The sequence below is a fragment of the Mastigoproctus giganteus genome, chromosome 4 (genome assembly GCF_048544385.1).
Source record: "Mastigoproctus giganteus isolate SK-2022 chromosome 4, ASM4854438v1, whole genome shotgun sequence".
Classification (NCBI taxonomy): Eukaryota; Metazoa; Arthropoda; class Arachnida; order Uropygi; family Thelyphonidae; genus Mastigoproctus; species Mastigoproctus giganteus.
This window is the reverse complement of record NC_143578.1, coordinates 217,011,499-217,025,114: the sequence shown is the minus strand read 5'-3', so window position 1 is coordinate 217,025,114 and position 13,616 is coordinate 217,011,499. Positions and strand designations below refer to the sequence as shown.

Sequence of the window (13,616 nt, the reverse complement as noted above, 5' to 3'; positions counted from 1 at the left end):
AATATGTGCTTTGCACATATGAACGCGTACATACCTTGGTGTACTGTCTTCCTCACAACTATGTATATACTAGGGCTTGCAAACCGGTTTTATAAAACCGGTTAAATCGGTTTTCATATTGAGTTGTTAAAACCGAAACCGAGCTTCTAAAACCGGATTCGAATATTTTCTTAGTTAGCCCTCAAATATAGTTTTTTTGTTTGTTCGTTTGTCTGGATCGTTCAACTGCTTTATGTTTTAAACATGTTTTTTATTTTATTTTATGTTTAGGTACGAATCTCATGGGCAAGTGGCCCAAATGTAGGAGGGGTACCTTTTTATCTTCCCACCTGTATCATGGCACGATGCAGGTGTACTCATTTACGACTGAGTGAGTTGGAGCGATAGCGTAAAAGAAAATGCTCAACATTTCTCCGTTCCATCTATCTTGTTCTGTAAGATGTAAAATCTTACATGTTTAATATTTTAGAAAAAAAAATGAGATTAATGTAAAATAAAGATTAGGAAATGGCAATATGGGGCAGCGGAACAGTACTGGTCACAAATACTAATTAGATAATGGGTCACAGGCAAGGGGATTAAATGTAGACAAGGTAACAGTAAAGGTTAGCGTGGGAGACTACGGGCCGAACGTAGCAATTGGCTACTGGCGAGGAGGTGCAAACAATTTAGGCTAGGACAGAACAATACGTGAAGGACACAATCGGTCGGACATTCCTTTTACTCGGGGACCTCCGGAAACCAACCAGGTGGTAAATAGGGGTAAAATGCTCAAGTGAGATTTTAAAATTGGCGTCCGACTGTCGGCGATCGCAGGTTTAGAAGATAGTGAAAAACAAATTCGTTAAAAGCACAAACAAAGTAGCGGCGCGCTTCAAAGGAACAGACATCTGGGAAAATTATAATTTCTTAAAATAAGAAGTTGGATAGGGCACTAAATAGACACCGTGAGAAAGATTAAAATGAGCTCTGAATATACAGCTTGAGAAATTTTAAAGGACGAATAGGAAATGATGAAAGTTGACAAAATGAGAAGATTGGGTAAACTCAGAAAAAAGGCGGGCAGGAATTATGAGGGGCGTTGCTGAATTCAGAGTAACAAAAAGTGAGTGAGCAGGGGGAACCAGACACAGATCCTTCAGTTGAGCTTTATGTGGGTGGTTATGAAGATGAGTTAGTGGCAGAGAACCCCGCGTTGAGTATGTGGGGTGTGCGGAAATGAGTTAGGGGGAGACAAAGTTTAGATTCTTGTCAGCGTTTGGAAAATTGAGTTAAGACTGAGAGTTGAGTATGTGGGGGTGTGTGGAAATGTGTTAGGAAAAGACAAAGTTTAGATTCTCGTCGGCGTTTGGGAAAATGAGTTAGGACAGGCAGTTGAGTTTTTGTGTCGTGTTATAAAATGTGACAGACACAGAGTTGAGAATTTGGGAGTGTTTTGCGAAGATGAGTTAGTAACATGGACAGTTGAGGGTTCCGTTGTGGCTGGAAATATGTGTCAGTTAACAGTTGAGTGTTTGGTCGTGGTGGGAAAAGAGCAGGGTAGCGCCCTGTGAAATTTTCTTCTTGAAAGAGTTCTTAATTGGTGGAGCGTGAAAACGAGGGTAGCACCCTATGAGTTTTTCCTTGTGAAAGGTTTTAATAAGGTGGAGAGAAAGGGAGCGAAATTCGCAGAATCAGTAGCTCGAGAGAAAGGAGCGAAAACTCGGAATTAGTAGTTCGATAAAGTGTCGAATGGAAGTAGCCCGTGTAAGTTGGAAAAAGGCCTCAGGATGGAGATAGCAGTCCCCATATCGACGGAGTATGATAGTATGCAACGTGCCAGCCCAGTACAGGTGTACAGTGAGTCCATCAGAATACCAGAATTGTGATCCTCATTAGAAAATTCGCTAGGAGTTCTAGAATGAATGCCCTGATATACGATGATGACATTTCCAACTAAGAGTGGAAGGATCCAAAACAGCGAAGCCCCCGACTAAGAAGAATTTAAGTAAGTGACTAACATAGTATTCTCGTTACCTTAAAGGACTTTAGGACCCTAATAACAGATTAGTGGAGATCTAAGATACTGAGAGATATATACATGTATAAAATTATATACGTAATGTAGAGAGAGATAAGTTAGATAATAATAATAGAAATTTGACAGGTATAACTTTGTAATTAGTGAAAGGAGCTAAACAAGAAGAAAAGGATGTTAATGATAGTAGTGGCTTTGATTAATAATAAAACATATGTTATGTTATAAGCAAAGGAGAGAAAAGGGATATTTATCATAAGTTGCTTCCTGGAGGTATGATTAGCATTTTGGAAGGGGAGTGTAAAGTCCTAGACCAGTGTATAAGGTAAGAATTATGGAGCATGTAAGGAAATTATGGATCATGTGCAAGGAAGAAACTATAACAGTTGCTGTACTAATATTGTTTGTGTTGTAAAGGAAGGGATAACGTTAATAGAGTATAACCAATGTACTTAGTTATATATATAACTAATACTAAGTAGACAAAGTTGAATATTAATAGTACATGCCTCAGTTTGTTCATTTTTTTATGTTGTATATATATGTAAATAAACTATGTTATATTATATATTTGTGTGTGTAGTTTGTCATCCTGGAACACCCAGCTTTTCCGAAGGGAATTATAATTAATCGAGAAGTTCCCTCGAATCTGGAATTCTCCTAGGAAGTAAAGTCAGATGCGTAAGTGGGGGTAATAAGAATAAAGTGGACAAACACATAATAGGGAACAAACAAAACGAAGTAAGAATAAATAAACGAAAAAAAATAAATAAAATATCATTCGTCCTTTCAATTCCACACCCCACAGTTCGCCAGGCAAGTTGTGGAACGCGCCTTATTGATGGTTACCCACTAGAAACAGATTCGCTGAATATTGCATCAAATTTGAATCGTAGAAAGTTTTTTGCTTCTTTATTCCTATTAAATTTACGATCAAATGTTCTCCAAAAAGCAGCTTCACCAAATTTAGCTTTTATGTAATTTTGAAAATACAGTAGATTTAATTGGGGAAAACAAAATTGCTAGTAAATAAATAAAATATTTCTTTCGTGAAAATTTTGAAACTTGCCTCGTTTAGACTCTTCATTCAGTGCTTGCGGGAGTGACGCCTTTGTGATCTTCAATATTTTTATTTAAAATTGTCGATGATATAAATTCCTACTAATTAATATTTATTACTCTTAATATGTCTAAGATGAAATCAAATGTATGGAATTATTTTGCTCGAAAAAGCAAAGATGAAGCACAATGTTCGAAATGTCAGAAGATAATGAAGTCATCTGGAGGATTCACATCATCTTTGATGTTTCATTTAAAGAAAATGCATCAGATTGACATTAAACAAGATAACAGTGAACCTCCCGTAAAAATGGTAAGAACATTAGAAAACTTTATCGTTAAAAAAATCTATGGAAGAAAAGATTTCAAAATTAGCTGCTTTAGATGGATTTTCTTTTAATTCAATTGCCAAGAGTGAGTTTATACAATCAAGCCTTCACCTTCAGAAAAATAAATACGATAAATTACCACCAGCCTCAGTGAATGGAATTAAAAATATGGTTCTGAATTATTATAAAACTAAGAAAGAAGAACTCATTCAGCATTTCAAAAATTCATTGGTTTCGGGTGCACGGTATTCATCGACTCTAGACGAATATACGTCTATACAAAATAAAAGGTATATGAATATAAATGTGCATTCAAAAGGCAATCATTGGTCGTTAGGTCTTATTGAGATTAATGGTTCACTTGATAGCAGAAGAACTGAGCAAATTGTGAAGGGACACTTAAAGGAATTTGGTTTGAACTTAGATGAGAATATTGTTGCCTGCACCACCGATGGAGCAGCAATGATGATTAAGTTTGGCAAACAAATTACGCCTAATCATCAACAATGTATAGCCCATTGTATACATCTGTCAGTTATAGATGTACTTTATGAAAAAGCAATCAATTATGGTGCCACAGTCTGAGGCTCCCAAAGACAATGAAGAAAATGAAAATAAAGAAGAAAGTAGTGATGATGAAGAAAGACAGCAAGGCATGCTTTATCAAATCGACTTTACCGATGAGCTCATTTATTTCTTCAATCCAATGGCCAATATTGCAAAAAATATTAAAGTCAGAAAAATTTGCAAGCTTTTTCGAAAATCGCCTACCAAAAATGACATATTACGAAATTTTGTTAAAGCAAAATTTAATGGGAAAGAATATAAACTTATATTAGATTGCAAGACTAGATGGGATAGCACATTCTATATGATTGAGAGATTTTTGAAATTGAAAAATTGCATTCCAAATGCTCTATGTGCAGTACTGTCAACTGAAGCTGTGTCTGACGATGAATGGAAAACAATTGAATTGCTATGTGAAAGGGTTCGCTGTAGTTGCTGGAGGGTTTCTCTCAGATTTCTGTTTATGATCTCTGTGGCTAACTGCTCCGGGGTTAGGTTCTTGTCTATGTCAAAGAAAATGATTTGATCTCAATAGGGCACCCTAGCCCTAATCACTTTTATTCCATATCCCTGGAGGGGGATGGGGGAGACATTATTCCCGTCTGCCCCCGCCTCCTTTTGTCTGGTGAGTCATGGGCCTGCCTCACTACTGTTCTGGGACCGCCTTCCCTATTGACCCTATACTTCTCTCTTTTCCCACCAGTCTTCAGCCTTTCCCCTCCTCTGTCTATCCTGCAATGCGCAAGACCCACACACAGCTTACTAAAATTAAGTACGCCTAAATTTAAAGTGAAATTATAAAAACAACTTTCGGCTTTCGTACTTGTAGTGCTCCTCCCCCTTTTTTATTATTATTTTTTTTTTCTTTTACATAGGCCCTATCTACTGAAATTCCAGGAAACTAGGTGGCAGGGCTTGCCAGAGTAAAAATTTCAAACTACTGTGTACCTGGTCTGCCTCCACGAGGCCGAGTGTGGGCAACTTTGGGCCCCAGCAGGGGTCTAGCGGCTAAATGGCCAGATGAACAACAATATAACGCTACACTTACAAAATCCACACACTTTTAAATCTGTGGACTTTTACAGTGAACTATTACATCCACAATGAAAGCCACGCGGAGATGGGGGAAACGCCCAGTGCTGCTTGACATCAATATACTTTCCACAACACTCAACGTAAAAATGGCTGGCTTTCGTGTTTTAGCTCCACCACAAGATGAATAACAGCGGCTAATGGGGGAATCCCTGTGGTCCGCTTCTCAACACTTGAATTAGGTGGAATATTGCAGGGGCATACTCCTATTTCTTCTTCAATCGTTTGTAGTCTTTTCCTCTTTTTACAAAGAAATACCTTTTTATAATGAAAGAAATATATGAATTTAAAAAAAAGTTTAAGTAACTTAAACCCAAATTACGCGTCACCTTTGTAATGTTGTTGTTGCCGGCATCCCGTTTGAAAACCACTGCCTTACATTGTAATGGCTAATTTCGAAAAATATTAATGAAAACTGTTGTCACGCACGCACTCTGATTCCAAACTTTCAAGTGGGAGTATATGTAAAAAATGTGTTATTTATGCTTTTGTATCATTTTCCGTAATATCCTCAGAGCATATGAATACTGTCGAATCTAATATAATTAACTGAAGAAATAATAATAACTAATGATTTCAAATGCATGCAACATCTTTTATTTATATTTTCAATTAGAAATTTACAGCTCTTACAACTGTAAAATTTTCAGAGGAATACAATATTTCTTTGCCTGAATTATAATGAAATCAAGAATTCTTTTCTCTTCCATACTAGATTATTTGCTTCGGTTTCAAGTACATCTGTCGCCCTGCAAATTAAATCAGTTTTCATCAATTTCATTTCCTCAATGGATGAAATATTATTAACAAAGCAATAAACAAAAAATCAATTAATCTTCAATAAAAGAGCATTTACATTAAACAACAGCGGTATACACAATTGTATACCGACTTGTCCTCAGTGAAACATAACTGCATAATTCCTAGCTGCGTAGGAAGTCACATTGCCTTTGATGTTTAGTTTTAAATTTAAGTAGAGTATTTTGAACACAGTATCGCTGCAAAACATTTCAAGTAAAAAGCATTTCGCCAATGAAAATTTTTAAGAATGTTGGGAATTTTGGACATTTCTCCTTTGCTCTTCTGCAACTACAGGTTTTGAAATATGATACAAACGGAAGACTTGATTCAAAGGGATCGAATATCAAGGCAAATTGGGCAAATTAAAATTACATCAATACAGTGTTTCTACATATATATTTAAATTTGGTGAAATGACCTCATTTGCATGCAGATGCTTGAATATGTATTTCCTTAAATCCACTTGTGTCGTTGAATTATCCGTGTTTCTGATACTTTAATAACTATAAATTTGATTTTGTAAAATTTAAAGCTATCCTTGACATTAAATGGTTGCAACTGATTTTCCCTATTAGTATGTTGCTGTCTTGTGATATGTACATATATTTTAAGGAAAAAGAATTTAAATAAATAAATAAAATAATGGTTTAAATATAATAGTAGTTCCAATTTTTTGGAAGAATTGTGCATCAAGCACTTTGCACCCATCAGCAGACTAGATACCTCAGTATCTAGGAATTAATGGAAGGTTTAATTCGATTACATCAAAATTGCAAGAACATTAAAAAATAATAATGCAGTTAAGTTTAATACATAACTCTAAATAATACATAACTCTAATACATATTTAATGGAAAATCCGTTCTTGATTTTTTTTGTACGAATATGGACCGTGAAAGTGAAGCCAATCGATCCTTTTATTATCAGTATCTCTAATCATTAATCATCTTGTAAAGCGAATAATTATAGACCGTGGAAGCAAAACCACCTCAACCTATTCTCAAACTTTATAGAGGTTAGAAGTCTGGCTTCCTTGACTGAAAGACTAGATGGAAGGATGAGTGTCCAGTGGGCTACTATTTTTAAGCAGAACTGGTACTATGGAATGTAGGAAAATCCCAGTCACCAGACCCAATGCGAGACACTAGAATCTATAAAAATAAAATCTTCACTCGTTATATTTTCAGTATTTCGTCTGATGACAGGGAAACCTTTAACTTAACTGACACAATTAATCAAATCTTTAATCGGTTAGTTCGGTAGATGATGCCTCTGTGGACTCCTCATTTCAGTGTGCTGTTCGCCGTGATAAAGCAAACCGTTCATTAGCTATTTCTACCCACTGTTCAGGCCTGAGGACCTTGATTCAGTGGTTATATCCACGAAGAAGAAGAAATATCCCGAAATTGATGAAACTGAATGTATTTTTATCAAACGACTTCTCTGTCCCTTTACTCAACGTTTAGAGCTTGGCACCTTGTAGAAAGTGCCACTCCTTGATTATTTTAGCTGTTTTCTTTTTAGTTATCTCAAGGCCAGGGAAACATCTAATAATTCTGAATTGGAGAAGCCTTACTGGAAAGCCTTACATGATGGAAACATGAACGGCTAATAGCCTTTTATGCTAACCTTTTTCTAACTGAACAGAAATTATGTCTCCCGATCAATTCGACTTTCGGAAATCAAAGGCTGCCCCTTTTTGAAATAATTATAATATCAACACAAAAACACTCTCCGTCCTTGTAATCGAATTAGAAGGGACATTTGACTAGTTTTAGTGTAGCAGTGTTTTTCATAGACTTTTAGTTGCCCACTGTCCATTTAAACTCATAAATCATACAAAGTTACAGTGTCCCAAAACATTGTGACTACTTACTTAATAGCGCGTATGACTCCCTCTTGCCTCAAATAGTGCTGCCATATAGTGAGGCGTGGATTGGATAAGGCCTCTGAACGTTATAGGCATGGTGTATCATGTCGTCATGATTGCATCCCGTAAATCTGTATTAGTCTATGGTAGAAAATCCAAATGCCGAATCTGCCGATCTGCGTAATCCCAATGATGGTCTAAGGCAGTGGTTTTCAATCTTTTTTTAATAACGGTATCCCTAAGTAATTTATTTTATTTTGCGGTACCCCTACTCAATTTTCTGCCTGTTAGATCCGATTCTTTCTCTGCATATATATATCAAAGATCGCAGGGACCTAAAAAAACGCAAAAAAAAAAAAAAAAAAAAAAAAATATCGCTTTTTACCGACAATCTAGATGACTTCAACTGGGGCTAACCACCCAGAATGAAGGCAAAAAACGACAAGAGGTTCTCTGTTTCTGTGATGATCAATATATGCTAAGTAATTTAAATATAAACCAGTATAGGTCGAATGTAAATCGAATATAAATCGAAAGATGATAATAAAAGTTAAGAAAATTTAGAAATATTAGAATCAAATGTAAGAAATATAAGTAAAATATAAATGTAAGCATATATTAATCATCGTTGACCCGACACAGAAGGTAATTTAATGATTAAAATAAGATTAAATATATAATACATACTACATATTGACCGTATCTAGGACATAATGTAATAGTCGTCAAAATAATATGTGGTGCCCCCTATGTGATGGATACGGTAAAAATAAATAATTAAATTAAATTAACGCAAAGAGAAACATGCAGATAGTAAGAATAAAAACTAAAGGAGTAGGAATAATAGAACTTGAACTCCACAAAGGCGAAAAATAGTGGTATAGATAAGAAATAGTATCTCCTACGTCCTCGGATTGCCCTAATAATTTCGGAGAAATAAAAATAAAGAGTGTAGGACAGCTTAAAGACATTACAAGATATAAGCTGTGGCTCGGGTATGCCCGGGATCGCAAACCCGTTCCTACAGTAGGACCCTGAGCTGAATTTGCATGTTATCTCAGCGTGAAATTAAATTTAAATGAATTTAACTATATATTAAAAAAAAAAAAAAAAATGATACACTGTAGTTTGCAAGCCGGTGGGTACAAGTTTTCTACGCCGTAAGACACCAAGAATGCAAAGTGTATCCTATTTACATATATACATGGCACTAAATATGAAAATTATATTGCAAATTATATTGAAACAATAGGTTCAGAAAACAAATTTTTAAAATTAATTATGCTTATAGCTTTCCTGAAATGATATTTCAGGTAAGCGATAGGGAAATTATTATTGATCAACTTGTTGTACAACGCTGTTAAGCCCGCTGAACAATTTTTATTACTATTGCAGATATAAGCAATCCTTAGACATTGCGATAAAATTATATTAGCATGCACTGATTTTGATATATTAGATCTCCAGTTTGTAAGGCTAACTACGTTAAAATTAAATGCATCTCTTTTATTATATACGTTTACGTCTATTTTATTATTATGGAATATTTCTATATGAAGATCCAAGTAATTTGCTATAGTATCGGAACTATTTGCCATGTATATATGTACATAGGATACACTTTGCGTTCTTGGTGTCTTACGGCGTAGAAAACTTGTACCCACCGGCTTGCAAACTACAGTGTATCATTTTTTTTTTTTTTTTTAATATATAGTTAAATTTATTTAAATTTAATTTCACGCTGAGATAACATGCAAATTCAGCTCAGGGTCCTACTATAGGAACGGGTTTGCGATCCCGGGCATACCCGAGCCACAACTTATATCTTGTAATGTCTTTAAGCTGTCCTACACTCTTTATTTTTATTTCTCCGAAATTATTAGGGCAATCCGAGGACGTAGGAGAAACTATTTCTTATCTATACCACTATTTTTCGCCTTTGTGGAGTTCAGCTTCTATTATTCCTACTCCTTTAGTTTTTCTTCTTACTATCTGCATGTTTCTCTATGTGTTAATTTAATTATTTATTTTTACCGTATCCATCACATAGGGGGCACCACATATTATTTTGACGACTATTACATTATGTCCTAGATACGGTCAATATGTAGTATGTATTATATATTTAATCTTATTTTAATCATTAAATTAAGTTCTCTGTCGGGTCAACGATGATTAATATATGCTTACATTTATATTTTACTTATATTTCTTACCTTTGATTCTAATATTTCTAAATTTTCTTAACTTTTATTATCATCTTTCGATTTATATTCGATTTACATTTGGCCTATACTGGTTTATATTTGGTTTAGATTTAAATTACTTAGCATATATTGATCATCACAGAAACAGAGAACCTCTTGTCGTTTTTTGCCTTCATTCTGGGTGGTTGGCCCCAGTTGAAGTCATCTAGATTGTCGGTAAAAAGCGATATTTTTTTTTTTTTTTTTTTTTTTTTGCGTTTTCTTAGGTCCCTGATGGTATTATTATTGGATTGATTTGCTTATTCTAATGATTCTTTATATTATCCTTAATATTATAAACATTATGGGTGTATTGCATGATTGCTTGCAACTGCATTGACTCATAAATATTATTTACATATTAGTTACAGTTATTGTCGTTTTAACTTTCTTTCTTTACTTTTTATCAATAATTATATATATACAGGGTGTCTCAAAATATAGATGGGATGAGCAGTTGGCACAGCGGAGACTATCAAGAACGGTCTCCCACCAGAGGGAGTCAAAGGCGCCTTCGAAGTCTATAAAAATAGCCAGTTCATATTTAGCTTTAGAGTCTTGGACATGATTTCTAAGTGTAAGAAGAGCATCCTCACATGACTTGCCTTTGACGAAACCAAACTGCTGCGATGAGAGTAGGTTCTGATTTTGGAAGAGATCTGTAATTCTGACTTCTAACAACCTTTCAAAAAGTTGGGAAGAAGGGACATCGGTCGAAAAGCTTTAGGATCTGATAGTGGTTTGTTCGGCTTCTTCATTAGTTTTACAAGGACTTTTTCCCATAGGCGGAAGAGACTGCCATTGATTAGACATTTATTTAATAGGTTTAGCAATATGGTGGGATTTATTTCTCCAAATTTTTTAATGATAATGTTTTCCAGGAGGTCTGAACCTGGGCATTTGTTGGTTTTGAGTTTGTCTAATGCTGTCTGTAATTCTGTGAGGTTGAATAATTCTGTATTCCTGGTGGAAGAATTTTCTAGATTAAGAATCCTTTGGGAAGACTGCAAAGGTGAGTCGGCCGTAGTGCCATCTTCAGGAAACAGTTTTTCCAGGATTGTACTGATTGTGTCCTTCCAGTTTGTTGTTTCAGTGTTGTGTCCTCAATGGAATTGTAGATTTCATTGGTGGGTAGTTTGTCTTTACTAATTTTAGAGAGAAGGCCCCAGGGAAGTGGTTAATAGAAGCGACAAAAGACCGCCAAGTTGTGCTTTTTTGCTGGGCGATTTCCACGTTGTATTGACGTTTCAAGGTACGGTAGTCGTTCTTATATCTATCAACTTCAGCTTTAGGCCAGGAACGTCTACGTTGGTAGAGTTTTCTAGCTTGATGTACTCTTTTTCTCAGCTCTATCAGGTGAGAATTCCATCAGGGGACAGATGTATTCCATGGTGTTTTGCGTTTCGTTGAGTTGGCTATGGCCCTTATTACTGCTTCTTATAGGTAAAATGTGTACTCTTCTATATTTAGTTGATTTAAGGAGTCAATCATGTCTTCATGGATATCTTGTTTTATGGAGTTTATGAAGGATATCCATTTTATGTGTTTAATGGAAAATCTTCTTAATTCTTAGGGAGGTGGAATCGTGGCAGGCTGTGTGGCAGAAACTTTGAAAGAGATGGCCCTGTGGTCACTACACGTGTAACCTTCGAGAACGGTTCAGTCTGAAATCTTGTTGGTTAATTCTGGCGTACAGATTGTCAGGTCAATGTTTGACTCGCCTAGAATGGTAAAGAAGGGGGTTCGGTTGGTTAGGTTGATTCAGGATGTGCAGGCTGTGAGTAAGGATAAATTCTTCTAGTTTACGCCCACGGGGATCACAGGTTTTGCTGTTCCATAGTAGAGATTTTTCGTTCAGATCTTTTGCGATTACTATTTGAGACGGACAGAGTTTATCAAAGGCAACTTCCAGATAGTTCAGGAAATTTTTAATGTCATCAGATGGTGGGCAGTAGAGAGAGATTATATAGAAGGTGTGGGAATGGTGAAATGTGAACACATGTAGCATTTTGGATGCATAGGGAGGATATTGCAGTATCATCGAGAGAATCATTGCAGACAATGATGGCTGTTTTTGGAAGACCCTCTGGTAAATGTATGATTCTTCAGGAGATCGGAAATCCCATGGCCTTTGAATTTCGTCCATGAATTTGTCTGGAGAAATAAGGCTCCTGTAGACATAAAATGTCGTAGGAGTGTTCGTTGATGATAACTCTGGCCTCGTCAGTAACCGTTCTGGAGCGTTGCGCATTCAATTGTAGAACAGAAAGATCAGCAACAGTTGTGATGACCTTAGCATGGGCAGAGGTCATTGAAGGATTTGGTGAGTTATTCATTGATGGTCCTCGTTCTTGCCTGGTCCAGTGCTCTCAGGTGTTACAGGCAGGTGGGATCCCGGACAGAATGATTGTGGTCTTTATTGCGTCTCTTACAGTTGATGCATTTTGGGACCGTTTGCTTGTTGGGGCAATCGGCGTAGATATGACCCCCATGGCACAGTGACCGCAGGTTAAAATTTTGTGTGTACAGTTGTGGGATGAATGTCCATACCTAGGCAGCGAAAGCATTTGTTCACTATGTTGAATTTGCGGAACTTGTCAGTCGAGTATACCAGATAGATTCTGTCCCATTCCAAGATGTGTTTTATTAATTTGGCTGAGATGCTTATAACCCAGTTGGTGGAGTTCGCCTTTGATCGTGTGTGGAATATCAGGTTAATAGCATTCTTTATTTCTTCAAAACTGTAACCATAGTCGTGCAGGTTCTTGTGGTAAAGGTCTGTTAAAATGTCATCTTTAGTGAGTTCCTTTGGGATGTCGTATATTAGGATATTTGGGTAATTCATTTTGGGTTTCCAATTATTGAGACCGTACTAGGAGAAGGTGTCCGAAGAAGCAATTTTGTCTAGATCCATAGAACTAGCTGTCTCCAGTACAATGCCTTTGTTTTTAATTGTAGGGATTGATTTGATTTTCACATTTTTAAATTCATCTTTCAATCTGTTGACAACTGAGATCTTAACATCCTGAGTGGATTCTAGATCTGACCCCTCACATGCATGCAGTATTAATACATTTTGCGTTGGAGATCTTTGGGGAGCTGTTGATATTATGGACTCTGGCGGAGGGTGAGAATGTCGTTCATGTCCGAGTTTGTCCAATAGATCACAGGTAGGATTGACATTGTGCATTTTCTTACCTTGTCTTAAAGCGTGAGCATATGTCAGTTTGGAAGAATGGGAAAGGTCCTTAGATGAGGTTTCGTGGTCCTTAACCCTCTTGTCGAGTTCTTCCGCTCTGACCTTAAGCTTTTCGTTTTCAATTATCAAGGCTGTGTTAATGGTCTCCATCTCAGACCATCTTTCGAGCCCAAAATTGATGATGCCTGATTTAGTAACTTTGTTAGCATCTTGGGATAAGATATGACCACGTCTCTGTTCAGATGGGATGCTGCTTCGTATAAGGATTGGCAGTCTGGTATGTTATTTTTCTGTGATTCATGTTTCTCACTGGTGGTTTGAGTTTTCTCTTCTTCTTCTTTGGCCTCTTTGTCTTCCTCAATGGTGTCTCTAAGTTCTTGGATTTCTGAAAAGTTCTGAGGGTACAGTCTCTCATTATGTGCAGCTGCCCTTCCTT

The 13,616-nt window shown here is 36.3% G+C and overlaps 1 long non-coding RNA gene across 1 annotated transcript in view; it reads right to left on the bottom strand.

The window, feature by feature from the left end:
* Nucleotides 1-5,735: 5,735 nt before the first annotated feature.
* The window catches only part of LOC150087401 (uncharacterized), a 95,077-nt gene continuing 87,196 nt past the window's right edge, over nucleotides 5,736-13,616 (bottom strand). Inside the window, exon 5 of the long non-coding RNA XR_016546882.1 lies at nucleotides 5,736-5,813. This is a non-coding gene — a long non-coding RNA (uncharacterized LOC150087401). The remainder of the gene's footprint in view (nucleotides 5,814-13,616) is intronic.